This window comes from Dreissena polymorpha, chromosome 4 (genome assembly GCF_020536995.1).
Source record: "Dreissena polymorpha isolate Duluth1 chromosome 4, UMN_Dpol_1.0, whole genome shotgun sequence".
In the NCBI taxonomy this organism is placed as follows: domain Eukaryota; kingdom Metazoa; phylum Mollusca; class Bivalvia; order Myida; family Dreissenidae; genus Dreissena; species Dreissena polymorpha.
The window spans coordinates 62923398-62951333 of record NC_068358.1 but is presented as its reverse complement, the minus strand read 5'-3'; the positions used below and the strand labels follow the sequence as shown (position 1 = coordinate 62951333).

The 27936-nt window shown below is 36.2% G+C and overlaps 1 protein-coding gene across 1 annotated transcript in view; it reads left to right on the top strand.

The window, feature by feature from the left end:
* Positions 1–27936, top strand: part of LOC127876292 (DNA polymerase zeta catalytic subunit-like) — a 76169-nt gene that overhangs the window by 20307 nt on the left and 27926 nt on the right. The window lies entirely within an intron of this gene.

Here is a 27936-nt window from a genome sequence, read left to right as displayed (position 1 = left end):
TCGGTCCGATAACCGGACCCATTCCCAATGGAAAATCAAAGTACTGACAGTACTGGTGTGACGATGCTTTTGAGAGGATGGATATAAAAGCATCAAGTTAAGTTTATCTACATCACGACAATTGTGTTTGTTGGTACGAAAAAAAAATTGGTACAAACATTTTGCGAAAATAATTTGGGTACGAAAACAAATTTGGGTACGAAAAAATATTTGGGAACAAAAAAATTGGGACCGAAAAAAAATTGGGTACGAAAAATAATTTGGGGATGAAACAAAAATTTGGTACGAAAAAAAAATTGGGTACGAAAAAATATTGGGTACCAAAAATTTTAGGTACGGAAAAAAAATTGGGGGAACGGGAAAGTAGTACCTGTGGGGAATTTGATCCACACTCGCACATTTTCGGCCCTTTCCGTCAAACATCAGATAAGTTCCTCGAAGGCAATAGTATGAATACACATTTCAAAAGTGGTAATGCGGTCCTACCTACGCGCGTCAAAATGTAAGCGAAATATGTACACAAGTCTATCAGGAATGTTTGAATTAACGAAGAAAATTGTGTATTGATGTAAGTTTTTTGAAGAAATGTGCAGAAAATATATTAAACAAGAGCTGTGTTTGTGAAACACAATGCCCCCTGCTGCGCAGCTTTGAAGCCATATATTTTACCTTTGACCTTTCATTCAAAGGTCAAGGTAAAATTCAACTTGCCAGGTACAGTACCCTCATGATAGCATGAAAGTATTAAAAGTTTAAAAGCAATAGCCTTGATACTTTAGAAGTAAAGTGAATCTAAACACAAAATGTAACCATATATTCAAAGTTACTAAGTCAAAAAAGGGCCATAATTCGGTAAAAATGACAACCAGAGTTATGCAACTTGTCCTTTACTGTCCCCTTATGATAATTTGCGAGTGTTCCAAGTATGAAAGCAATATCTATGATACTTTAGGGATAAAGTGGACCAAAACACAAAATTTAACCAAAGTTTCAAGTATAAAGGGCCCATAATTCTGTCAAAATGCCAGTCAGAGTTACATAACTTTGCCTGCACAGTCCCCTTATGATAGTTGGTAAGTGTTGCAAGTATGAAAGCAATAGCTTTGATACTTAAGGAAAAAGTGGACCTAAACACAAAACTTAACCAAATTTTCAATTTTCTAAGTATAAAAAGGGCCCATAATTCCGTCAAAATGCCAGTCAGAGTTACATAACTTTGCCTGCATAGTCCCCTTACGATAGTTAGTAAGTGTTGCAAGTACGAAAGCAATGGCTTTGATACTTTAGGAAAAAAGTGGACCTAAACACAAAACTTAACCAAATTTTCAATTTTTTAAGTATAAAAAGGGCACATAATTCTGTCAAAATGCCAGTCAGAGTTACATAACTTTGCCTGCACAGTCCCCTTATGATAGTTGGTAAGTGTTGCAAGTATGAAAGCAATAGCTTTGATACTTAAGGAATAAAATGGACCTAAACACAAAACTTAACCAAAATTTTCAATTTTCTAAGTATAAAAAGGGCACATTATTCTGTCAAAATGCAAGCCAGAATTATCTAACTTTGCCTGCCCAGTCCCCTCATGATAGTAAGTAAGTGTACCAAGTTTGAATGCAATAGCATTGATACTTTATGAGAAAAGTGTACCTAAACGCAAAACTTAACCGGACACCGACACCGACGCCAAGGTGATGACAATAGCTCATAATTTTTTTTCAAAAAAAAAGATGAGCTAAAAATGTGTTTGTCAGAAACACTATGTCCCCTTCTGCGCCGCTTTTAATTTTTTATTTTTTTGACCTTTGACCTTGAAGGATGACCTTGACCTTTCACCACTCAAAATGTGCAGCTCCATGAGATACGCATGCATGCCGAATATGGAGTTGCTATCTTCAATATTGCAAAATTTGACCTTTGACCCTGACCTTGAAGGTTGACCTTGACCTTTCACCAATCAATATGTGCAGCTCCATGAGATATGCATGCACGCCAATATTGAAAAAGTTATGGCCAATGTTAAAGTTTTCGGACAGACGCTTTATATTTGACATTTGACCATGAAGGATGACCTTCACCTTTCACAACTGAAAATGTGCAGCTCCATGAGATGCACATGTATGCCAAATATCAAAATGCTATGTTCAATATTGAAAAAGTTATGGCCATTAAAGTTTTCGGACGGACGGACAGACTGACACAATGACTGACACACTGACTGACTGACTGACGGACAGTTCAACTGCTATAGGCCACCCTACCGGGGGCATAAAAAGCCAGGGCTTTCCTTAGACCTCAAATCTCAAGAGTCAAGGACTCTTGGGCCATATTTTCAAGAGTCAAAATCAAACTTCTAAGAGTCCTAATAATAACGCAGGAGAGCTACGTTAGCGTTACCGATCGCCGAAATCGCCATTGGCGATTACAATTCCTAGCTGGCGATTAAAAATAAGATTTTCATGAAATTGGCGATTGAGAAAAAATAGACCCTATGCTTTACAAATGCACACTCTAAATGCCTGTTTTCAGGCCGTATCAATCGCCAGAAACATCGCTAAGATTACACAGATAACATCCTTACCGGAAAGGCCCCAGGGGATAATGACGACCGCCTAGGTCGATAATCCACATGGCTAATGTCTTAATTGGTCAAGCTTTACACTGCGACCAGACTTTTTTAACATTTGGGTTACTTGGCTATTTACGCGATGACTGAATCACTGAAGCGTGCCGTGTATGACCTATGCTATAGATGTTATGATTCAACGTTATCGAATCGACCAGTACGGAATTGTCGTTTAATCAGATGGGCGGAGTTATGGCATTGACATAGCCACTATAAACTAATTTCCCAAGACACATCGATTTTGATTGGCTAAAAAAGTAGATAAGAGTTACTTCCCTTTACGGTCGCTATGCGACTTGAAAGACCGATTTAGAAAGTGAGTTGCAGATTCTGGGAAAAATGGATGCTGCGAGCGAAAATGGAAAGTCGAAGCAACAGAAATTAACACAATTCTTTAGAAAAGAAAGCGGACAGAATAATGTAAACTCAGGAAATGACCAAATGTTAGGTTCGCGATCGGAGGACGTCTAAAATAGTACAGACGTGAATGCAGAATCAGAAACGTCTATACCTGTCAAGGTTCACGGTTTCGTCGTGAGTCTCACGGTTTTTGACGTGCAATGGCGGTCTCATGCTGACTTAGTAATTTCTAACGCATTTCTTCAAAAACAAAAAAAAATGTTTGGATTTAATAAAATGTCGTATAATTACTTCCGAGACGGGCGGGCTGCTTTAGTGGTTTAAAACCTAAATACCACATGTACCGAAAACTGTTTAACGGTGTTAGTGTATCATTATCACTACGCCACTGGTGTCTATGTAAACAAATAAATTGGCTGCAAAATGTCAGCAAGTGGCTCACCAGCAAAGAAAACTTTTCAAGCAAAAAGGGCTAATTTCAGAAACAAATAGTCTTAATTTTGCTCAGAAAATAGCCCCAAAACGCACCACAGACAATCTAGGATCAAAAAAAAATCCGGGGAGGGGGGGGGGGCATGCCGCCGGACCCCCCTAGATTTGGCGACTAAGTTTTTTTCCTTAGCGCCAACCTAGGGAGAGTCAATGATTTTTTGCAATATAAGCAAATAACTGAGATATAATATATAAAAAGCAACACATTAAAAGATATGTTATCATTTATTTCTTACATTGTACTGTCACTACAACACTATGCATTTAAACACAATATCTCAATGATTAATTAATACAAAAAACACTGTATTATGTCAATTGGGAATAAGACATCAAACTGGGAATGGACATCATTTTGGTGATTTTCTCAAACAAAACTATTCATTTCATGATCTACATATATTTTTGTGATATATTATCTATAATTTAAGCTTAATAAGAAATTTTCCATGACTTTTTTATAAACAGTGATTGAATTTTTATCATTTAAAGTGTATTTTTAAACAGTGTCCATGCGCGGCATGGACACAGTTACATTTCATGACGATTTTTTTTTTAATTAATAAAAAATCCAGTTTTGAAGTAAAATCAATTTAAATGATGCTATTATATATGCAAGTATATGTTTTAATTATAATTTGTAAAACTAGATAAATACAACAGATAAAACTGCATATTATGCACTTTTGATAAAACACAATTTATTCCCAAATTGATGTCTTATTCCCAGTTCACATAATACAGTGTTAAAACATGTATTCTAATACAACATTTACTTCATGTATACAGCAGAGTAATATGTCATATGTTCTTAACAACATCTCAAAGAGCAATATGTCATATCATGTCTTACACAACATTTCAAAGAGCAATATGTCATATGTCCTACATAACATCTCAAAGATTACATACAAAATATGTATTCTAATACAACATTTACTTCATGTATACAGCAAAACAATATACTCAAAACTCATACTCCTTCAGCCATTCACTCCTAAATTTTCTTTTCTTTTTTGAATTAGTGTCGCTCACATCTTCTTTCGCACGTTTGGGGGTGTTAGGAGCACTGTCATTTACATCTAAAGTACGCTTTGTCGTTGGCGTCTTACACACTTTCAGAGTTACTACCGATTCCGAATTCGAAAAGGTTTCTCTGCGACATTTTCCGAATGCACAAGCACAATTACACTTTGCACAATTACACATTATCCAATAACTTTGTTTGACCGTTCGCGTGGCTATTAAATTAAGAATGAAATACAAAATGTGAAAAAAAACCATTTCCGCTGGCTATCACAAAAAAAAACCATACGGGTGGCACCTAAACACAATAGCTTACAGGGTTCGACACTAAGGCACGTCCGACAGACATTGTCTAGTAAGATCGGTTGACGGGCTAGTAAAACTGTGGGCTAGCTTGTCCGACTGGTCGTACATAACAAATCTATACTGATTCATATAACTATACCTTACCGAAAACCTTTTTCTCTTAATGTGTAAAATAACTCTCGTATCCGTTATTTACATCAGAACAAAACTAGCGTATATAAATAAACGCGGAGAATTCACATGATTCATCGCTATTTTTAGACGCGAAGGAGAGCTTCCCGCAGAAATTGCTTGTTTCCATTGGTCAAGTTGAATATTAATGATTTTCTGAAGTGTCTTAGAACTTTACATCATGTTTTTACGACTTCTATTGACAATCGGTATCATCAATGTAAACATTTTGGCGTAGCAGACGAGAGAATGTTATTTAAATAATGGCTTTGTTCAGGATTGGATTTTCATCCGACAAATAAGTTAATAAAGAAGAATCCGACGGTAAAACTGACACAGATTATGCTGGAAAAAGGGCCTTGGAGCTGTGAATGCATGGAGCGCAGCGGTCAAGGAGGCCAGAATTTGATGACCTTGAATAAATGTCACCTGCTGTACAGACATCATTTATTTAACTGGTGATAAACAGTGAAATTATAACAAACAATTTATGTTGTTAAATAGTTTTATTTTATTTTTTACTCTTTGCATCAAAATGACTTTCTTGTGTTCACTAATTATTTACTGATAAATAATTGATTAAACAGTTACACGACACAATTGTGTTTATTTGTTATGTCATTTATGGTCTAGTAGACATCATATTCGGGCTAGTACATTTTAAGAGGAGCTGGTCCGATGGTCTGGCTGTAAAAAAGTTAATGTCGAACCCTGGCTTATATAAATCGGTAAACTATAAAAGGAAATTATTTCTACTCACCGATAAAGGTGCCTCCGTATTTAATCCCATCAAAAATTCCGACACCTTTTAATTATTTCATGTGCCATCTTCACTGAAGACGTGCGACAGACACGCCGTTATCTATGCCTTCTCAAACGGTCAATTATTACGCCTACATGTATTTTGTAATCAATTAGCACATGCAAAAATTTTCACTTTGCCACAAGGTCAGTTATATCGGTTCTATAGTTATTTTTAGCACATTTGATGCAAAGCGTGTAATTTGACGTTGTAGACAATACATATGACAGCATAACTTTCGCGCGTCTGTGAACTGAGCAAACATGAAGTAAAACAGTGATGGGTGCATTCAGCTTTGGAAATACATTCTGACATACTCTGGAAATATCTCAAAATATGCTTTACAGTGTACTGTGGATATGGATGTTATTATTTTATATTGAATATTATTAAAACTGACGCGGATGAGTCCATTTTGTTTTGGTGGGTTTATAGTTTTTAAATGCTCTGAGCTTTTAAGAGTACATACGTACAGCTCAGAGGGTCAATAGCTGGGAGTTGGATTATTGCAACTAGGTGGGTTTACTACACGTCTTTTCCGCAAACAGCTGATAACAAATGCTATGATTAATAATGGAAAGTTAATACACGCGTCATCGAACCAGCAGTGTTTTAATTGGTCAATACTAGATTTCTCAATTAACCAAACTCCGCCTACTGGATGGACTTGTGCTTCGATGATTAGAAACGGGCGTTAACGATTAGCATCTACTAAATGAGATACTCCGCCCCGAGCTAATTATCGCTTAGACTTAACAACTTTTGATCTCGTTGACGCAAGTCGGCATATTCCCCCGGGTCAAATGTGACGCATGACGTAATTTTCTCAAGAGTCAAAAAGGGGTCTTCTGTAATTTTCAAGCGTCAAAACCCAGGAGCTCGGGTCAAAGGAAAGCCCTGAAAGCAATGGCGATATTTTTCTCAGCCACATAATTGTTAATAGTTTGATATCACAAAATGAAAGTGAAAGTAGAACTGTCAAAAATGACAACCTGTCAACGTGTTGTTTTTGCTGGCACGAGAGGGCGATTACACTCAATGTGTTCACATTTTGACCATAGGCTTTGTCAATGACCTTTATAGTATGGGTAGCTTTGATATTATTTATTGCTATCATGTAACTGCATGATTGTGTATATGTTTACAATACACAAAGCATAAATAATGATATAAATATACTGATTGAGCTTATAATAATCTGAGAACTATAGCCAGGTCGATTAAGGACTTAAAATACAATTTTGTGTCCTGATTTCATGAAGAAATGACCATGCATGTCCTAGATTTCAAATTCAAGGCCCTGGTCTGACACATTGGTAACATTACCGTTAAACGGTTACTAGTCTTCTGAAATTAGTTTTTATTGAACTATCTAAGGAAATCTAAATCAGGCACTGATTTTTCTTGTTTTAATACAGTCATTGATCAGTTGTGTCCTCTGGGTAATGGTACATTTAAACTTTAGCTTTGTTACAAGAGTGCTGGTAAAGTCCATTCACATATTTAAATCTAGGCCATGTCAAAATCAAAGTGTCAAATACAAATGAAAGAAGCGTTCATTAATTATTGTCCAGTTGTTTACTACTGCTGTGAGTTTTTATGTCCCCCACTATAGTAGTGGGGGACATATTGTTTTTGCCCTGTCTGTTGGTCTGTTGGTTGGTTGGTCTGTTGGTTGGTTTGCGCCAACTTTAACGTTTGCAATAACTTTTGCAATATTGAAGATAGCAACTTGATATTTGGCATGCATATGTATCTCATGGAGCTGCACATTTTGAGTGGTGAAAGGTCAAGGTCATCCTTCAAGGTCAAAGGTCAAATATATGGGTCAAAATCGCTCATTTAATGTACACTTTTGCAGTATTTCAATATTCAAGATAGCAACTTGATATTTGGCATGCATGTGTATCTCATGGAGCTGCACATTTTGAGTGGTGAAAGGTCAAGGTCATCCTTCAAGGTCAGATGTCAAATATGTGGCCAAAATCGCTCATTTTATGAGTACTTTTGCAATATTGAAGATAGCAACTTGATATTTGGCATGCATGTGTATCTCATGGAGCTGCACGTTTAGAGTGGTGGAAGTTCAAAGTCAAGGTCATCATTCAAGGTCAAAGATCAAAAAAAAAAATTCAAATGCAAAGCGGCGTTCTCATGAAGCTGCACATTTTGAGTGGTGGAAGTTCAAGGTCAAGGTCATCCTTCAAGGTCAAGGTCATCCTTCAAGGTCAAAGGTAAAGAAATTTTTTTCAAAGCGGCGTTCTCATGAAGCTGCACATTTTGAGTGGTGGAAGTTCAAGGTAAGGTCATCCTTCAAGGTCAAAGGTCATTTTTTTTTTTTCCAAAGCGGCGCAATAGGGGGCATTGTGTTTCTGACGAACACATCTCTTGTTAGTAGCATTTTTTAGCAAAACAACAACAACACTAATTTCCCAATTTAAGTCAAAACGCCGCAAATTGTCCAATCCAAAGAGAACTGGCCCCATTCCCAAAACGGTAAAAAAACCCAGAAATTATAATTAACAAGTCTCTTACTACATTGTATTTAATTTATTCCTCATTGTAGACATTATATTTGAATGGTTTAATAATGGGCCCAGGGCTATAGATAACTTTTGGGGTATTATGGGTTCATCACCCCCTGTTTTTGACAACAATAGGGTTTTTGTAAATTCAATAGTTTTAGCAAAAATTATCACCCCCTACTTTTGAGCTTTATTGGGTTTTTCATCCCCGTTTTTTTTAACTCAATTGGGTAATTTAGGGAATGGCATATATGATATAATACAAATCTACTAAGGTTACTATATTATTTATACAAATGGAATTAAAAAAGGTACCTGTACATAACAACAAACAATTACTGAATTTCTTATAAAAAATTATTCATTTTTGCGTTGAATAAGACAGTGTGCGTGAAAATCGCTGCACAATTGATGAAGTTATGGCTGTTCAAAGCAATGCAACCCGTTTTCAGGTCTACGAATAATTACAATAATACACCAAAGATTGATAACCGCTGGAAAGACTGCCTTTTTTTCATAGGATGGCATATTAACTATCCGGTACATTTTTGTACGGAAAATAACCAGTCTAAAAAAAACGCCTGGTGTTCATAAGGATTTCGTTTCGTGACGCAAGGTTTTTTACAGGAATTACGTTTATAAATTTGTATTTGCGTTTTTGTACGCTTTATTTTGAAATATATTAGGTTTTTGGTTATTTTAATTGCGTAATAACGCAAATACGCTTGTTATCTATAACCCTGATAATGGGAATAATATATTCTAACAATTATTAATAACATATAAATTAACATGCAACAGGAAGCATTCCTGAAACAACCGCGCGCTCAAAAGTGCCCTTTTGGCTAGATTGCACTTTACCGGTACGCAGTTGTTTACTATTATTGAAAAAGTGGGGGTTTGGGGGCGGTAGCCCCTGATACTAAGGGAATATATATATAATAAAAAGGACTATTAGATGTTAAGTTAGGTGATAGATTTTAGGTGTTGTGGGTTAGGGTTAGGGTACGCCTTTTCGTTCTTTTTTACGTACCGGTAAAGTGCAATTGCCCTGCCGTTTTGAATACTGCGTGTTGAAAATGCCCTTTTGACAAAAAGCCCCCCTGCATTTTTCAAATCCCTGAAAAATGAAGTGTGAGTTTTTTCTGGTCCTTTGATTTTGGGCGAAGTTATGTGCCTTGGACTTTGAAATTTTCTGTTTTCCGGAGTTTTTCAGGAAACAATTTCAGATGAAGAGTTGTTGATTTTTTTGTATGTGAGTCTGCCTAGATGTTCATGACCTTAAGATGAAAGAAATGTGAGTTTGTTCCATTCCATGGATTTTTGGGGAAGGTATGGGCCTTGAAATTTTCTATATAGTAATCATTTTCTGGACTTGCAGATGAAGTGTGTATTTCCTTGCAGTCCATTAATGTTTGGAACACTTATTGACCTTGGACTTTTTTTTTTTACACAACGCTTTTAGATATTGAGCTGATTTTTAGCGAGGCTGTTTTCGAAGAAAACCCGAGGTATTGTCATAATGAAAGCCTGCTCGTCGTTCGCCGTCCGCCGGGGTCGTGCTGAAACCTTAACATTGGCTCTAAAATAACAGTGCTTCCACCTACAACTTTGAAACTTCATATGTAGATGCACCCTGATGAGTTTTACACGCCACACCCATTTTGGGTCACTAGGTAAAAGGTCAAGGTCACTGTGACCTAAAAAAATTAAATACAATTTTCTGACAAGCTTTCGCAGCCGAGCGTGGCACCCGTTATGCGGTGCATTTGTTAGTTTCTGAGTCTATCCTGAGTTTCACAGGGAATTATCTAGAATTATCTTATCCCCTCCCGACGTAGATTTTTTTAAAATCTACGTGTCAATTGACGTTCTGTGGTGCGTTATAACTCAAATAAAAACAGCATCAAAAGACGTCATTTGGTGCACTATGACTCTTAAAGAAAATCCCCCAGTCATTTAAAAATATATAATATATTGTTTAATTGTTTTAAAACTTTTCCGCATAGATAGTAAAATCCAGACTCGAACGAGTCCCCAATACATCCGTTTCAACCCGACTGTTACTGTATACTTACTACTTTTCAAGTTTCTATTTATTACCCGATAATCCCGTTTATTCCGATTTTATAAATCACTTTCTGGTAAATACTGACGATAAAAGCTCTCAATTAATTCTTTAACACAAACCTTGCCGTTTTTCTATTGTATCAAATAAATTTTAAGTGACTATTTATATTTTGCCCTTTATTTATATTTTACCCTTTCCCGCATAGATACGCATAATCCCGTCTCAATCAATTTCTTAATATATCCGTATCAACCATACCTTCTATCTATTACTGCATACTTACTACTTTTCCAGTCGCTACTCATTACGCGATAATCCCGTATATTCCAGTTTTAAAGCAAATTCTGGTAAATATTTATGATAAAAGTGCTCAAGAATTAAAAAAAAAATCGCCATATTTTCTTAAGTATCAAATAAATTTTGGCATGTGTTACTATTTAAAGATGTGATAAAATATCGTCCAATCAGGGCGTGTTTTTTTTCCACAGAACACACGTAAATCGCCTGACATTATGTTCATGTTTTTATACAGCACAAAATACATCCACACTTTCCATGCGACGTTCTACATGTCTGCATATTTTCTGTGCGCTTTTTATTGAGACAAAGGATAATACACTGTTTATTTGACGCTACAATTTGTTAATGTCGCGTTAGCATTAAAATTCGGAAGCGTGTTTCGGATTACAAATTGATAATGCTCATTTGAAAATCGAATTAAACAGTTACAGTTGTGCGTAATTAATTCAACGATTATTTGTTAAAGCGCATTACGTGTCTAATAAATGTCAGAAAAACGAGGTTAATCAGTTCTATAAATGGACATGATGAAATAAACATGTACTGGAATTAAATTGTTATCGCATAATTGTTACCGGGAGTTATTTGCACAACTTACTCGCTACAAGTAAGTAATTGCTTACCACTTGCAATTAATTACTCGTAATAATTATGTCATGAGTAACACTTGTTTACAGTAAAAAGGTGTGATGATGATGCCCGAAACCGTCTTTAATGTACTGTTCTAGTTACCGGTTTTATATTACGTGAATGGTACAACTCCTTGCTAATCAAGCTGCGATAAACTCACTTCGTGCCTGACGTCAATCAAAAATAATATGTCGATAGTTAACCCCGCCCTTTAGGCATTCGCATAACCGATTGGACGATGAACATCACAGTTTGACGACTGGAAAGTTACCTGAGAGTTTCCTGTGATAAATCCTTGCCAGCATAAATGACTGTGTATTGTGGCTAAAATAATCGATACGCGCGTCATGCTATCTCCTATCAGTGGATTATCTATGACCCCATCTGGTGTTTATGAGGATTTCATGCGAAAGTAGGTACCAAGTGCTCTTTTAAAACAGGGAATATTGATACACTGATAAAGAAACCTTGATTTTCTTGACATCCTCCATTTTCTTTTACTGTAAAAATACACTGATCGGAAAATTTCAAGCGCCCCGGGGACTCTGATTACGAAATTCAAGCGCCCCGGCGAGGGACCGTTAAATGGCCTGTGGAAAAACCTGCAAGTAGTGAAGAACATTTAAGTGACACTAGCTCAATAACTATTTTTGCATTAATCTTTAATAATCTCTAAAATTGTGAATTTTGAAACCAAAAAACAAATTCAGGGTTATCACTATCTTGTTTGCCTTCACATAGGCAATACATGAATGTAACATGAATGTAACCTGTTACAAAATTTCAACTTGATTTAAGTCAATGATAATATTATTGTTAACGTCCGAATTGCGAGCCGTTGACCTACAGTTATTAAAGTTTAGAGTTGTTTGTTTTGGATCTAGCTTCAACACCTTATTTCGGAGGGATCTAGCTTCAACACCTTATTTCGGAGGCATTATTTCTGTATTATTTATGACTAAGTTACAAAAAGGTTAAGCAGGCCTTCATCCGGGGACTCTAGAAAATATCATAACACTCTCTATTTAAAAGGTCGATTCTAATTGGTTCGTATTATACAGCAGCGGCTCAACTAGAGACAATCAAAAGACTTGTTGCAGTCTTCAAGCCTCATTCGATTAAACTCAGCGTTCATCGCTATACTTTTGACTCATACCCAAGATGGTTCGTACTAAGGATTCGTTTCAGCAATGCGCCCAAATGGACGCACATATTTCAAAACTATGCGTCTATTGTGATATTTGTCATAGACGCGGGACGCGCCTGTAGATTATTCCCTGCCTACATGACTTACTGGTGAAGTGTGAGTTAGGATCCGGTCCATTGAATTTCGGCATGGTCATGGGCCCTGGACTTAACAATATCGTCTAAAAAACAGGGGTTGTAATATTCCGGATTGATCCGGAAATCCGGATTTCAAGGCACCAGGGTCACTTTTGAGATCAATAAAAATTCGAGTTTTGTTGGGGGGGGGGGGTAAGGAGTGATTCTTGGTTTATTTCGGTTCTACAGAAGATAACTCCTGCGCTGATATCATAAAATTTATTAGTGTCGTGTTCTGAGAAAACTGGGCTTAATTCATGTGCCTAAAGTGTTGTACCAGATTAGCCTGTGTAGTCTCCTTACCGAAAATCAAGTTTAGGCGGAAAGTGTCGTCCCTGATTAGCCTGTGCAGACTGCACAGGCTAATCTGGGACGACACTTTACGCACATGTATTATGCCCAGTTTTATCAGAACAAGACACATTAGTATTTATCCTGTGAATTCCAATCAACAATGCGTTTATAAACATGGAGTAACAACGAAAAAATCCCAAGTTTTAAGGTAAATTTTGACCACGTAACCTATGTTTAGAAGCTTATAAACGTAATTACTTTTTTATATTTTTATTGTTTCTTTACATAAACGATTAATTTGATAAACTGTGACATTGGAACAAAGGAAAACAACCGTGAATCTTACTTTGCGTGAACAGGTGTGTGGGGGCTGGTAAATTTAGCCACTTGACGAATAATTTATGATTACGTTTTCTTGTAACAGCATCAGTTTTTAGGTGGGAATCGTTAATATTATATATATTTATGTGATATTATTTAGTGCTGTTTATATTATGGGCAAAGGTTGTACTTTTTAATGATTATTTTTTTATTTCAATTTTTCCTGTATTTATTTTTTTTCAAAATATTTGGTTAATTTAGTATAATATTATGCTGAAAAATATAAGTAAATTCTTGGAAAATTCTTTTGCTATAATAAAATGCATTTAAAACTGCTTGGAAATGCAATCTAGAAGGATCTGAAAATGATTTAAATCAATTTTTGTCCGGGGGACTTAGCCCCCCTTTATCCCCCTGACAAAGGCGCTGCCCCTTGACCCCGCTGGTGGCCTGCAGAGCCAGACCCCTGGCTTATTTTCAGGATTGGCAATCTGGTCCTGTTATGACCCCTGAAAAAAGTAACCATTTTTTAGCTCATCTATTTTTTGAAAAAAAAATATGAGCTATTGTCATCACCTTGGCGTCTGCGTCGGCGTCCGGTTAAGTTTTGCGTTTAGGTCCATTTTTCTTATAAAGTATCAATGCTATTGCATTCAAACTTGGTACACTTACTTACTATCATGACGGGACTGGGCAGGCAAAGTTAGATAACTCTGGCATGCATTTTGACAGAATTATGTGCTTTATACAGAAAATTGAAAATTTTGATTCAGTTTTGTGTTTAGGTCCATTTTATTCCTTAAGTATCAAAGCTATTGCTTTCGTACTTGCAACACTTACTAACTATCATAAGGGGACTGTGCAGGCAAAGTTATGTTACTCTGACTGGCATTTTGACAGAATTATGTGCCCTTTTTATACTTAGAAAAATGAAATTTTGGTTAAGTTTTGTGTTTAGGTCCACTTTATTCCTAAAGTATCAGAGCCATTGCTTTCATACTTGCAGCACTTACTAACTATCATAAGGGGACTGTGCAGGCAAAGTTATGTAACTCTCACTGGCATTTTGACAGAATTATGGGCCCTTTATACTTAGAAAATTGAAAATTTGGTTAAGTTTTGTGTTTCGGTCCACTTTACCCTTAAAGTATAATAGATATTGCTTTCATACTTGGAACACTCGCAAACTATCATAAGGGGCCAGTAAAGGACAAGTTGCATAACTCTGGTTGTCATTTTTATGGAATTATGGCCCTTTTTTGACTTAGTAACTTTGAATATATGGTTAAATTTTGTGTTTAGATCCACTTTACTTCTAAAGTATCAAGGCTATTGCTTTCAAACTTCAAATACTTTCATGCTAGCATGAGGGTACTGTACCTGGCAAGTTGAATTTGACCTTGACATTTGAATGACCTTTACTCTCGAGGTCAAATTATTAAATTTTGCTAAAATTGCCATAACTTCTTTATTTATGATTAGTTTTTGATTGATACTTTGACAAAACAACTCTTACCTGACACACCACAATAGACTCCACCCAAACCATCCCCTACGCGCAACCCCCCCCCAGAATCCCCCCCCCCCCCCACAATTTTTTTTTATGCCCCCCTTCGAAGAAGAGGGGGTATATTGCTTTGCTCATGTCGGTCGGTCGGTCGGTCTGTCCGTCCACCAGGTGGTTGTCAGACGATAACTCAAGAACGCTTGTGCCTAGGATCATGAAACTTCATAGGTACATTGATCATGACTAGCAGATGACCCCTATTGATTTTGAGGTCACTAGGTCAAAGGTCAAGGTCACGGTGACTCGAAATAGTAAAATGTTTTTTTGAATGATAATTTTAGAATGCATACGCGGCCAACAGGGCACAATCTGAACAATATTACTGAAGCAACTGGTCTGTAATCCTAAATCTATAATTATCAGTCCAATGAAACATCATCCTTTTAGTAAAATACAGTGGATCAGTAAAAATATTATCAGAATATGAGATTTTTTGTATATTTTGTATATTAAATATTGTGTTTATGTTTAATTTTGTTGATTAATATAAATATAAGCAGGACAGGGGAGGTAATACACTACAGGGGAAACAAATGCAATAAGTTTAAATTTATTGTTACAGATTTGCCTCCCTTGTAATATATTTAAATTTTACCAAATGTAAGGCTAACTGCATTTTTGTAATGCATACAACTACTACTACTACTACTACTACTACTACTTCTACTACTACTACTACTGCTACTACTGCTGCTGCTGCTGCTGCTGCTGCTGCTACTACTACTACTACTACTACTACTACTTCTTCTACTACTACTACTACTACTACTACTACTACTACTACTACTACTACTACTACTACTACTACTACTTCTACTGCTACTACTACTACTACTACTACTACTACTACTACTACTACTACTCTACTACTACTACTACTACTACTACTACTACTACTACTACTACTACTACTACTTCTACTACTACTACTACTACTACTACTACTACTACTACTACTACTACTACTACTATTACTATTTCTTTTGCTACCACCACCACCACCTACTACTACTACTACTCTTTTACTACTACTACTACTACTGCTACTACTACTACTACTACTACTACTACTACTACTACTACTACTACTACTACTACTACTACTACTTCTACTACTACTACTACTACTACTTCTACTACTACTGCTACAACTACTACTACTTCTACTACTACTCTACTTCTACTACTACTACTACTCCTACTACTACTACTTCTACTACTACTACTACTACAACTACTACTACTACTACTACTACTACTACTACTACTACTACTACTACTACTACTACTACTACTACTATTTCTTCTGCTACCACCACCATCACCACCACCACCACCACCATTCACAGTGACAAAAAACGTATTCAGTGACAAAAAACGTATTCACACAATGGCTGCTACTACAACTTATAGCTCATATAGGTGGGCATGCATGTTTTACAAACAGCCCTTGTTTTTTTTGTTTTTTTTAAAGATCATCTAATAAATGACCACCCCCACACTATACACCCCTCTCTACTCCACCCCTCCCTCCTTTGTGATCGAAATTTAGATAGGTTCCTTCACCTTTAAAAAGAAAAATAGATGAGCGGTCTGCACCCGCAAGGCGGTGCTCTTGTCTAGATTTTTTTTTACAAAGAGCTTTCAGATATTTGGGAAATTTTTAGCTCATCTATTTTTAGCTCACCTGAGCACAACGTGCTCATGGTGAGCTTTTGTGATCGCCTTTTGCCCGTTGTCCGTCGTGCATCGTCGTTCATCGTCAACATTTTGCCTTGTGAACACTCTAGAGGCCACATTTATTGTCCGATCTTCATGAAACTTGGTCAGAACATTTGTCCCAATGATACCTTGACTGAGTTCGAAACTGGGTCATGCTGGGTCAAAAACTAGGTCACTTTGTAAAAAAAAAGAAAAATCTTCATGTAACTTTGTCAAAATGTTTGTCTTAATAATATGTTGGTTGAGTTCAAAAATGGTTCTGGTCCGTTGAAAAACATGGTTGCCAGGGGGCGGGGCAGTATTCCTTATATGGCTATAGAGAAACCTTGTGAACACTCTAGAAGTCACAATTTTTGCCCAATCATCACGAAACTTGATCAAAACATTGATTTTATTAGTATCTCGGACCAGTTCGAAAATGGTCCAGATCGGTGAAAAAACATGGCCGCCATGGGCGGGGCAGTTTTCTCTATATGTATATAGTGAAAACATGTGAACACTCTAGAAGTCACATTTTTGGTCCAATCTACATGAAATTTGGTTAGAACATTTGTTTTTTGGATATGACGGTTGAGTGTGAAAATGGTTTGGATGGGTAAAATAACATGGCTGCCAGGGGGGTGGGTCATTTTCCTTATATTTATATAGTAATAATAGCTTGTGAACACTCTAGAAGTCACCTTTTTTTCCTAATCATCATGAAATTTTGTCTTAACATCGATTTTATAGATATATCGGACGAGCTCAAAAATGGTCATGATCGGTTGAAAAACATGGCCGCCATGCAGGGCAGTTTTCTGTATATGTATATAGTGAAAACATGTGAACAGTCTAGAAGACACATATTTTGCCCAATATTCATGAAATTTGGTCAGAACATTTGTTTCCTGGATACCATGGTTGAGTTTTAAAATGGTTTGGATTGTTAAAAAAACATGGCCGCCGGGGGGGGGGGGTCTTTTTCCTTATATTTATATAGTAAAAAAGCTTGTGAACACTCTAGAAGTCACATTTTTTGCCTAATCATCTTGAAATTTGGTCAAAACATTGGTTTTGGGGATATCTCAGACAAGTTTAAAAATGGTCGTGATCATTTGAAAAACATGGCCGCCAGGGGTTGGGGCAGTTTTCTCTATATGCATATAATGAAAATATGTGAACAGTCAAGAAGACACATTTTTTGCCCAATCTTCATGAAATTTGGTCAGAGCATTTGTTTCCTGGATACGACGGTTGAGTTCGAAAATGGTTCAGATGGTTAAAAAACATGGCCGCCAGGGGGGGTCTTTTTTCTGGTATTTATATATTAAAAAAGCTTGTGAACACTCTAGAAGTCACATTTTTAGCTACATCCTATTGCATTCAAACTTGGTACACTTACTTACTATCATTAGGGGACTGGGCAGGCAAAGTTAGATAACTCGGTTTAGTTTTGTGTTTAGGTCCACTTTATTCCTAAAGTATCAAAGCTATTGCTTTCATACTTGCGATGCTTACTAACTATCATAATGGGACTGTGCAGGCAAAGTTATGTAACTCTGACTGGCATTTTGACAGAATTATGGCCCCTTTATACTTAGAAAATTGAAAATTTTGTTAAGTTTTGTGTTTTGGTCCACTTTACTCCTAAAGTATCATAGCTATTGCTTTCAGACTTGAAACACTCGCAAACTATCATAAGGGGACTGTACAGGACAAGTCGCCCTGATCGCAGTGGATATCGGTGACATTGGTGTTTTGCCACTTCATGCATATCAACCGAATTGTATTGATAACTGTAATCATACCGCTTTTCTTACAGTACAGCCAAAGCGGCACAAACATAATCCGCGGCTACGCCACGGCCAGATTATTAGTCCGCGGCGGCCGAATCGTGTGTTCACGCTGCGTATCGCCGTGGCACTCGGCATCGATCCGCGCAACGACGCCGAGTCTGTATTAACCACGCGTACTTTTGCGGAGTAAATCCGCCGCATACGTACGCGGCGGATCGAGTGAAAAGATATCCACCTACATGTACATACATGTATGTGTAGCGTAGAATTAATTACGCGCAACTGTTTATGTTTCGTTCGATTATCATTATTAAATTTGTAATCCGAAACACACTTCCGAATTTTAATGCTAACGCGTCCTTTGGCAAATTCTAGCGTCAAATAAACAGTGCTAAAATATCCTTTGTTTCATAAAAAGCGCGCGAAAATTATGCAGACATGTAGAACGTCGTTTGGAAAGTTTGGGTGTATTTTGTGTTGTATAAATACATGAACATCACGTCAGGCGTAAATCGCGTGTTCAGTGGAGAAAAAAAACGCCCCGATTAGACTTTATTTCATCATCTCTATAAATAGTAACAAATGCCAAAATGTATTTGATACTTAAGGAAATATCGAGAATGTTTGTGTATCGTAAATATTTACCAGCATTTGCTTTAAAACTGGAATATAAGGGATTATCGGGTAATTAGTAGCGATATTAACTGTATAATATGAACAAAATAAAACGTGTTTATATACGCATATTCAAACAATAGTTATAATAAGCTGATAATTAACAAAACTACAAATACGTCGTCACCGTCTTGATTATTGATGTGGCTTCAAACTGCTTATTTTCTCAGCTAAAATATAATAGCGGAATCAACATGCAATTAATTTATAAATCCACCATATACTGGAGCCTTGACCACTTGTATGTGCGAAAACATAATTACGTGACCTTGTTTATGTGTGAAATACATACGCTACGGGCGGGCAACAAACTTAATAATTGGCCAGACACATTAGCTATGCTTACATGTATATGCTAATACAATCCGCGCACAATAAATTTATTATGATTTTAATTATTATTATAATTGTTCTTTCAAAATTTGTTAACTACATGTAACTAATAATTAAAAAAAATTATATTTCATGATCGCATCGACTCGGCATCATGTCGCGGACCGCGGCATGCCTCGGCGAACAGATGCGAAGTTTCGCGGCGAAATGCGACTTGCCGCCGCATACTGACGCGGCTTCAACGACTGACGCGGCATCGACTCGTTTCGCCTTGCCGCCGCGGATCGCGAAATACGTTTGTTCCGCTTTGGCTGTACTGTATGTGAACAATTATCCAACATAATTGCAACATCACTTACGAAAAAATAATCTTAAAACATTTATGATGACAAATATGTTTAGAAATTTCCTAAACACAACATACATGTACATGTATGCCTACGCCATTTTTCAGAAGTGTTAAGAGTACAGTGCATAAGGGACACAGCTTTCATTGGACGAGCGAATTTAAATATGGATTTTATGCAATACGGTCATGTACAAAAAAATGTTTTATTGCGTCATAGGCAGCATGTTAAAAACGTGCTTGACGGGGACTTTCTGCTAACGGGTAAAAATGAAAGTGAATATCTGTTAACAGTTACACTGCCTTAGCATGTAAATAAGAGGTCTGGATTATTTCATTTATTTTTCGGAATGCATATTTCCGATTCCGATGTTGCCGACTTCTTTTCATCGCGAAAAAAGGTGAATCATGGCGGTTTGCGATGATTCGCGCTAATTGCCTACAGTGAGATACATCTCGCGATGCTCACCATGGAATCGCCAAGACATCACCCAAATTTTCTTGTCGCTCAGAATCACTGCGATTTGTCACGTTGCATCGATCGCTGTGATGGGAGAATCTCTGCATAATCACGGGTCGCGTAGTGTATCAAGAAAAACGATGAGCTGTATGTATGTACTCATAAAAGCTCAGAGCAATCAAGAAGGACTAACTTTTCCTCTAAATTAAAAACAAGTCGTTTACGCTGTATCTTACCCACAAAGGTTGTAGGTCAGTAAGTGATATTTTTACAAATTTTCTCATCTGAGTCCTGGGACTCGATAACTTGCAAATCTATGAGTCCCCGAATTGAAAGAATGAGTCCAAATATTAAACGATATAATTTTTTTTAGAAATTTCAATGCATTTTTGGGACTCACGTAAGTCGAAACTTTGCATCCCCAGAAGTTTTTGTAAGTCCAGGACACAGGACTCGCAGGTAAAAAAATCACTGGTCAGTATGGAATTGTAACATTTACAGTTATTGTATACACCTGCATGTAGGGGACTGTATTCGGCAGCCTGAGCGCTGATTAGATAATACAATTACCAAGAAAAAAAAGTGATTGACAGCTGTCATCAGGTCAGTTGTCAAAGGTGACTGACACAGCACTTACCCTGAAAGTCTTGCCTTGGGGATTGGGGATGGAACTTACCGGTAATGCGTAATTGTCAGTGCTCACGCTGCTGCCAGACATTATCGCCAATGGCGATTATTTAATCTAACTGGCTATTATTTCTTAAAATTGTCTAGAAAAAATGGCGATTATTTTATCCAACTACATCAAAAATAAATTTGCCTCTACAAGTTTTCCAGCGAATTCGAAACGCCTGTAAATCAGGCCATCAAGCAGGAAAAACGAGATTACCTGTGTACACACTCGACCCTGTGTATTGTCATACACGCGTCAATGACTTCTGCGACATCGTAGCCTAGAGCGTTTTTCTGAATCAGTGTCCAACAAAAGTGATATATTTCGGAAAAAACTTCTTTAATCTCCAAGTGCTTTACCAATTATCGGTTATTGTCATTTTTTCGTTATTTTTTCGCCAATTATTATTTAAGCGCCATTATTGAAAATCACCGCGAATATTGTCGGCTGTTTTAGTTTTTCACGCCGTTTTTTTCTGCAAGTAGATTACGTTGAACATTTCTTGATTAAATAATTATTTAATCGCCATCAACTAATTATCCCCGTCATTACCGCTATCTGTCGTCTACTTCTACATTTCTGGATGTGTGATAATGATTTCTTTTTTTTGTAATTATTTTGTTTGTCGATTTTGTTATTTTTCTATAATTAATGTGTTTTTTTTGCTCAAAATACTTATTAACGTTAAAAACATTCTACACTTCTCAAAGGTAAGTAGTATAAAATCTTGAGTTTTGCAATGTTGCAATTATTCACGTTTTCGTTACTTTCTGAAAACTGTACCATTCTACGCATGATGCAAATGTCAGCCATCTCGCAATTTTAAATTATGTATCTATGAGTAAAGTAAAGCACTGCAATATCACATTTTAAAACAATATTTCAACCTATATTGATTGCGTATTCGCAAGGTTACGGGTTTTTATTTTCTGCAGTCAAATGATATGCATATTTTATTTCATATGCAAAAGAGGTATCTCGACATGTTTTCGGACAGTCGTTTTCGGATACGGTACAGTTTGTCGATTTTAATTTACTTTCGGCGTTCTTTATAACATTTTTATAGAATAAAGAATACATATGCGGTGTTACGGATGGCCTGGTTGACAATATTTCGTATTGTATTACAGAATTTGTACCTAGACAGACTTTAAAAATTGAACAATTTCTTATTTTATTAATAGTACTTAAATAAATGTATTTATCTTTTTGTTTTAAAGTACATGTATATATGCATGTAACTGTAGATGATGTCTGGTTTGTTAAGTCACACCCACAACATTGATTGTATTCTTTATTGTAACGCCATGATAATATTTTATAAGAAAATGACACTGATATTATGCTTGTTTTTAAGTATATATTATAACTTAAATCCAATAGATTTTTATTTGATAAAACATAGATAAAATTAGATTCATTTTTTTTTGCCTTCAGTACCATTTTGTGGAAAAGTCCTTGTCTGTTTCGGCTATTTTTTTTTTTAAGGAAAAAAATATGGCTATTATTTTCTGAAGGCCAGAGTGAGCACTGATTGTAACTGGGCCTAATGTGTATCTAAGTTTAGTAGGAACAAGGAAAGTGGTCTGCATTTCTCTACACTGACCAGTATAACATCCTATACTACAAAGACAGGGTGATGTTTCTAATGTGTCAGGGGGATTGTGCTCAAATCAGCCAATGGAATGAATGCATTGTATTCATTCAGGTCTGCTGTAGTTATGTAATGGTCATCTATGTGTAAGGTGAAAAGCTGGGTTAAACAGTTATGCAGAAAAAGAAAAAAAGTGGGGATTGGCGATGATTACAGTCATTCTACACCTATCTCTTATTTAATTAGGGCAGTTGTCACTTGCTAGCATAACTATGATTGCTTAGTACTGGTAAAACAGATAACCCACTTAAAGGATGAGTGTCACTGTGTGACTGTCAACTGAACACTTACTGCTGTGACATGACTGAAATACTGTTGAATAAAAATCAAAAAAATCATAGCAAACACGAAAAAGAATGTTAAATGTTATGATTAATTGAATATAAAGCACAACACTTTGATCCAGTACATTTGTAATTGTTCAAGTGCACAACACTTAAACTAATTTTTAACTCAATGACCATTAATTGTGGTAAGGAAATGACTGTTGAGATGCCGTTGAAAGTTCACATTTGTGTGTCAACTTTTAAGTGTGGTTAGATGTATTTGAAGAAAGTTTAAATGGATGAAATTTGTGAAGCGACATGGCCCAAAGTGAGGACGCTTATTGTCCCCTACCGGTTTTACCGGCTTATGGTTTTCGCTCTGTGTGTCCGTCAGTCCGTCGGTTCGTCAGTCTGTCACACTTTTCTGGATCCTGTGATAACTTTGAAAGTTTTTCATATTTTTTCATGAAACTTGAAACATGGACAGATGGCAATATGGACATTATGCACGTCATTTCATTCGAAGCGACTGATTAAACATTCAAAACATGTTCCTGTTATTAAGATGGTGATGATTATGATCATTATTACAATTATGATGATGATGATGATGATGATGATGATGATGAAAAGCTAGATGTTGATGATGATGATGATGATGATGATTTTTATTATAATATGCTGCTGATGATTATATGATGATGTTGATGATGGCAGTGATGATGATAATGATAATTATGAGCATGGCAATTGTTTTGATAGTGATGATGTTTTTGCTGCTGATGATGATATGCTATGGGTCCTTCCGCAATGAATATTCATACTAAACCAAAAGAGCAGCTTTAATAGTTCATTTTTCAGACTCATCAATTATTACTTTGGCATCCACATAAAACTGGAATTCTTAGTCCCTTACAAACTCCACAGAGGTGGTCTCATGGAAACAATCCTCTGGCAATTGAAAAGACTGGGAGTAGTTTTGTGGAGGAAAAAAATGATAAAAAGATAATCACGAACACTTGCTGCCTGTGCACATGCCAATTTTCTGCAGGAGAAAGATAGCCTGAGAAGTCTCGAGGGCAAGAGGGAGTCTCCATTGAGATCTGGCTCAAAATAAACATGGGTCTGGCTCTGGGAAAAATGGGGTTTAATGCATGTGTGTAAAGTGGTGTCCCAGATTAGCCTGTGCAGTCTGCACAGGCTTATCAGAGAGGACACTTTCAGCTTTTATTGTGTTTTTGTTGAAGGGAAGTCTCTAGCTAAATTATATACATTTGTAAGTGTCATCCCTGATAAGACTGTTTTGTTGCCCAGAGTGAGGCTCATATGCAAACATTGTTGAATTTTTGGGGTGTTTGTGGCCATTAGATGTGTCTTGTTCTTAGAAAATTGGGCTTAATGCATGTGCGTAAAGTGTCGTCCCAGATTAGTTCCCAGATTAGCCTGTGCAGTCCGCACAGGCTAATCAGGGACGACACTTTTCGCCTAAATGTGATTTTCGGCAAGGAGGGACTTCCTTGAAACTAAAAATACCATAAAAGCGGAAAGTGTCGTCCCTGATTAGACTGCACAAGCTAATCTGGGACGACACTTTACGCACATGCATTAAGCCCAATTTTCTCAGAACAAGACACAGATACTCTCATATCTTTTGGAAAAAAATATTCATACACAATGGATTTATGTAAATAGGTTAGAGTATATCATGAAGAAAAATGTTTGTGCATAGGATTTGAATAATTTTGATTTGTTGGTGGTGTTCTTATGTAGCATATTTCTGAATATTTTTTGTTGAAATGTACGTATACCTTATTAATTGGTACCTTATTTATAAGTTGTGTACATGTATGTCGGTGTAAGGATTCAGTAATCATTTTATTCTGTAAATCATTTTAAATGATTATTTCAGTAATCATTTTATTCTGTAAATCATTTTAAATGATTAATACTTAGTTTGCTATTGCCAAATGCTCCTAAATTTAACCCATTTATGCCTAGCCTCTAGAATAAAGGCCTTGGCAAACAGCGTAGACCCAGATGAGACGCCACATGATGCGGTGTCTCATCTGAGTCTGCGCTGTTTGCTTAAAGGAATTTCTGTAAGAAATATTTTAAATATAGAAATAAAATTACTAGACATCTCTAATTTTGGAAATAAATTGATCCAATGTAGAAGGATGGGAGAGTCCACTAGGCATAAATGGGTTAATCATGAAATCAGATATAGGTACAATAACTTCAGCATCATATTTATAATAAGCTGATCTTCAGTATATTTACATATTGTTATAACCACTTATGCATAGACACTTCAAATATACTTCATGCATAGAAAACAACTGGAACAGTTATCATAGTCATTATCATGAATGAATTTGAAATTAATTCATAACATTAATATCATGAATTTAGTAAATACATGGGCTAAACATACTTTTATTTGAGTAAAAGAAGCAGGAGATTCTTTCAATACCGCCACAACATTAAAATTAGTCTGCAATCTTATGTAATCATCACTAGTAAAATTATATTGTTAAACCATTTTATCCAAGAAACTCAAAGGGTTTTAATGTTAATAAATTTAGATACTTTTCTTGACTAATAATAGCCTCATTTTGGGAAAACTGGGAATTATCCATGTGTGTTAAATGTTGTCAAAGATCAGCCTGTGAAGTTTGTACAGGCTAAGCTTTGAGGACACTTTCCCCGTAAACTGGGTTTTGGTTAAGAACATTTCCCATCAAAGAAAAATGCATTAAAAGGGGAAAGTGATGTCCCTGATAAGTGTGTGCAGACTTCACAGGCTAATTCAGGAAAACTCTTTATGCACATGCATTTAACCTGGTTTTCCCAGAGATGCTTATGTTTATGAAGGAGTTTCAACTTATCATGCAAGAGTCAGGAACGGTGTATTTATTATACCTGTTTGTAAAATTGTATATGAGTCAAATAGACAAGTGTGTTAAAGGACCAATATCTGTCAAAAATGATAGCTGAAAGGTTGAGATTATTGATAAGAAATGGTAGAAAATCAACAGGTGTAGTTTGAATACTTGTAATTGTATATGTCATGCCAATTTATGCAAACCTGTTTGTAAGATGTTTAGATTATGTGTTATGTAATTTGCAAAATATATTATATATCTTAAACATTAAGGATGATTTTAAGCTTGAAGTTTGTGTTTAATATATTTATTTTTTATAATTCCCCCTTTCGAAGAAAAGGGGGTATATAGTTTTCGCACTGTCCGTCTGTCAGTCAGTCTGTCTGTCTGTCTGTCTGTCTGTCTGTCACGCTTTCTTGTCCGCTCTCTATTTCAAATACTTTTCATCCAATCTTTACCCAACATGGTCAGAAGTTGTATCTAGACAATATCTATATCGAGTTCGAATATGGGTCATGCCGGGTCAAAAACTAGGTCACGGGCTCACTTAGTGCATTTCAAGGATTTAGCATGGTAAAATGCTCATAACTTCTATCAAAGCGTTGGCTATAACTTTTGCATTATTGAAGATAGAAACTTGATATTTGGCAGACATGTGTATCTCGTGAAGCTGCACATTTTGAGTGGTGGAAGTTCAAGGTCAAGGTCATCCTTCAAGGTCAAAGGTAAAAAAAAATTTTTTTTAAATAATAATTTCAAAGCGGCGTTCTCATGAAGCTGCACATTTTGAGTGATGGTAGTTAACGGTCAAGGTCATCCTTCAAGGTCAGAGGTAAAAAAAAAAAAGTTGTTATTATTTCAAAGTGGCGCAATAGGGGGCATTGTGTTTCTGACGAACACATCTCTTGTTGCATTACATTTACATACCAACCACATTTCCATATGATTTTGAATTTTACCATGTACCTGTACATAGTGTTTAAATACAAATTAGGATTCAGTTTTGTCTATAGTTAACGATAAATATACTTTTGATTATTATTTCACATGTTTTGTAATGATTTTGACTGGTTATGTACCTTTAAGCATTAAAAGAAGTGCAGTCAATTTTTTTTTACTTTTGCACTAGAACTGTATGGAAAGTGGAATTCCTTGCATTTCTGCTTCATGTTTAATTTTTGGCTGTATGATCAACTGGCTTCATAAAATTTGTTGATAATTGTTGAAAATATTTTAGAATCTTGTATAGAAATTTTTCCTGGCAGAAACACAGCTTCAATGAATTTTCAACTTTCAGATATAAATTTCTTGACTACCGTATGAACAAATTTGTATTTTTATGTAAACATGGTGAGTCATGACAGAGTTAATTTAATGAAGTTCAGAAACCTTAAATAAAGCTTGACCTAGTTTTAAAATTGTGGTTGTGCTTGAAAGGTGTTCTTTTAAAAAATAATATGTTTTCTTGAACATCATAAAGGGCCTTAATCAAAGTAGCTGGGTGTATCAAACATTCTCTGAGCTGTAACCATTCAGCGATTAATAACCCATGAAAACTTTAAAGCCCATATGTGTGGCTTTCCTGAACTTTGCAATGAGTTATGCTCCTTGTGCTTTTAAACCTTCCATAAACATCCAGGGCCCTTGCTACACTTTGGGGGATTGGGGCCGCTTAGAGGGGGGGAATTTCGCGTTGTTTTGGGCAAAAAGGGGAATTTCAGAAGATCTTTTCACCAACCATTCAACACTTCAAATTGCTATATTTTAATATAATTTACATAAATATCAGGGGTGTCAATTTTCCGGATTATTCCGGAAATCCGGATTTGAGCCGTCCAGGGTTGATTTTGAGGTGAATGTAAATCCGATGTGTTTGTTTAAGGCGGGTGGGGGTAGGGACATAATTCTTTTAGTGCGGGATCATTTCAGAACGAATATTCTTATAGCATAGTCGGCATTCCGGACATTTGCGCTTGGTACCGATTTTATTTATTGATTTCTGATTGGTAAGCGGCTTGCACTGACATGAGCAGTAACTGGCAAAGTAAAGCACTGCAATATCATATTTTAAAACAATATGTTAATCAAATTATATATTGACTGCGTATTTGCTAGGTTACTGGTGACTGGTTTTCTTTTTCTGCAGTCAAACGATATGCGTATTTTATTTCATTTGGAAATGATGTATCGCGACATGTTTTCGGACAGTCGTTTTCGGATACGCTGGTTTGTCGATTTTAATTTAATTTCGAAGTTCTTAATATCATTTGTTTAGAATGACAAATACACCTGCCGTGTTACGGATGGTTTGGTTTATAATATTTCGCATTGTACTC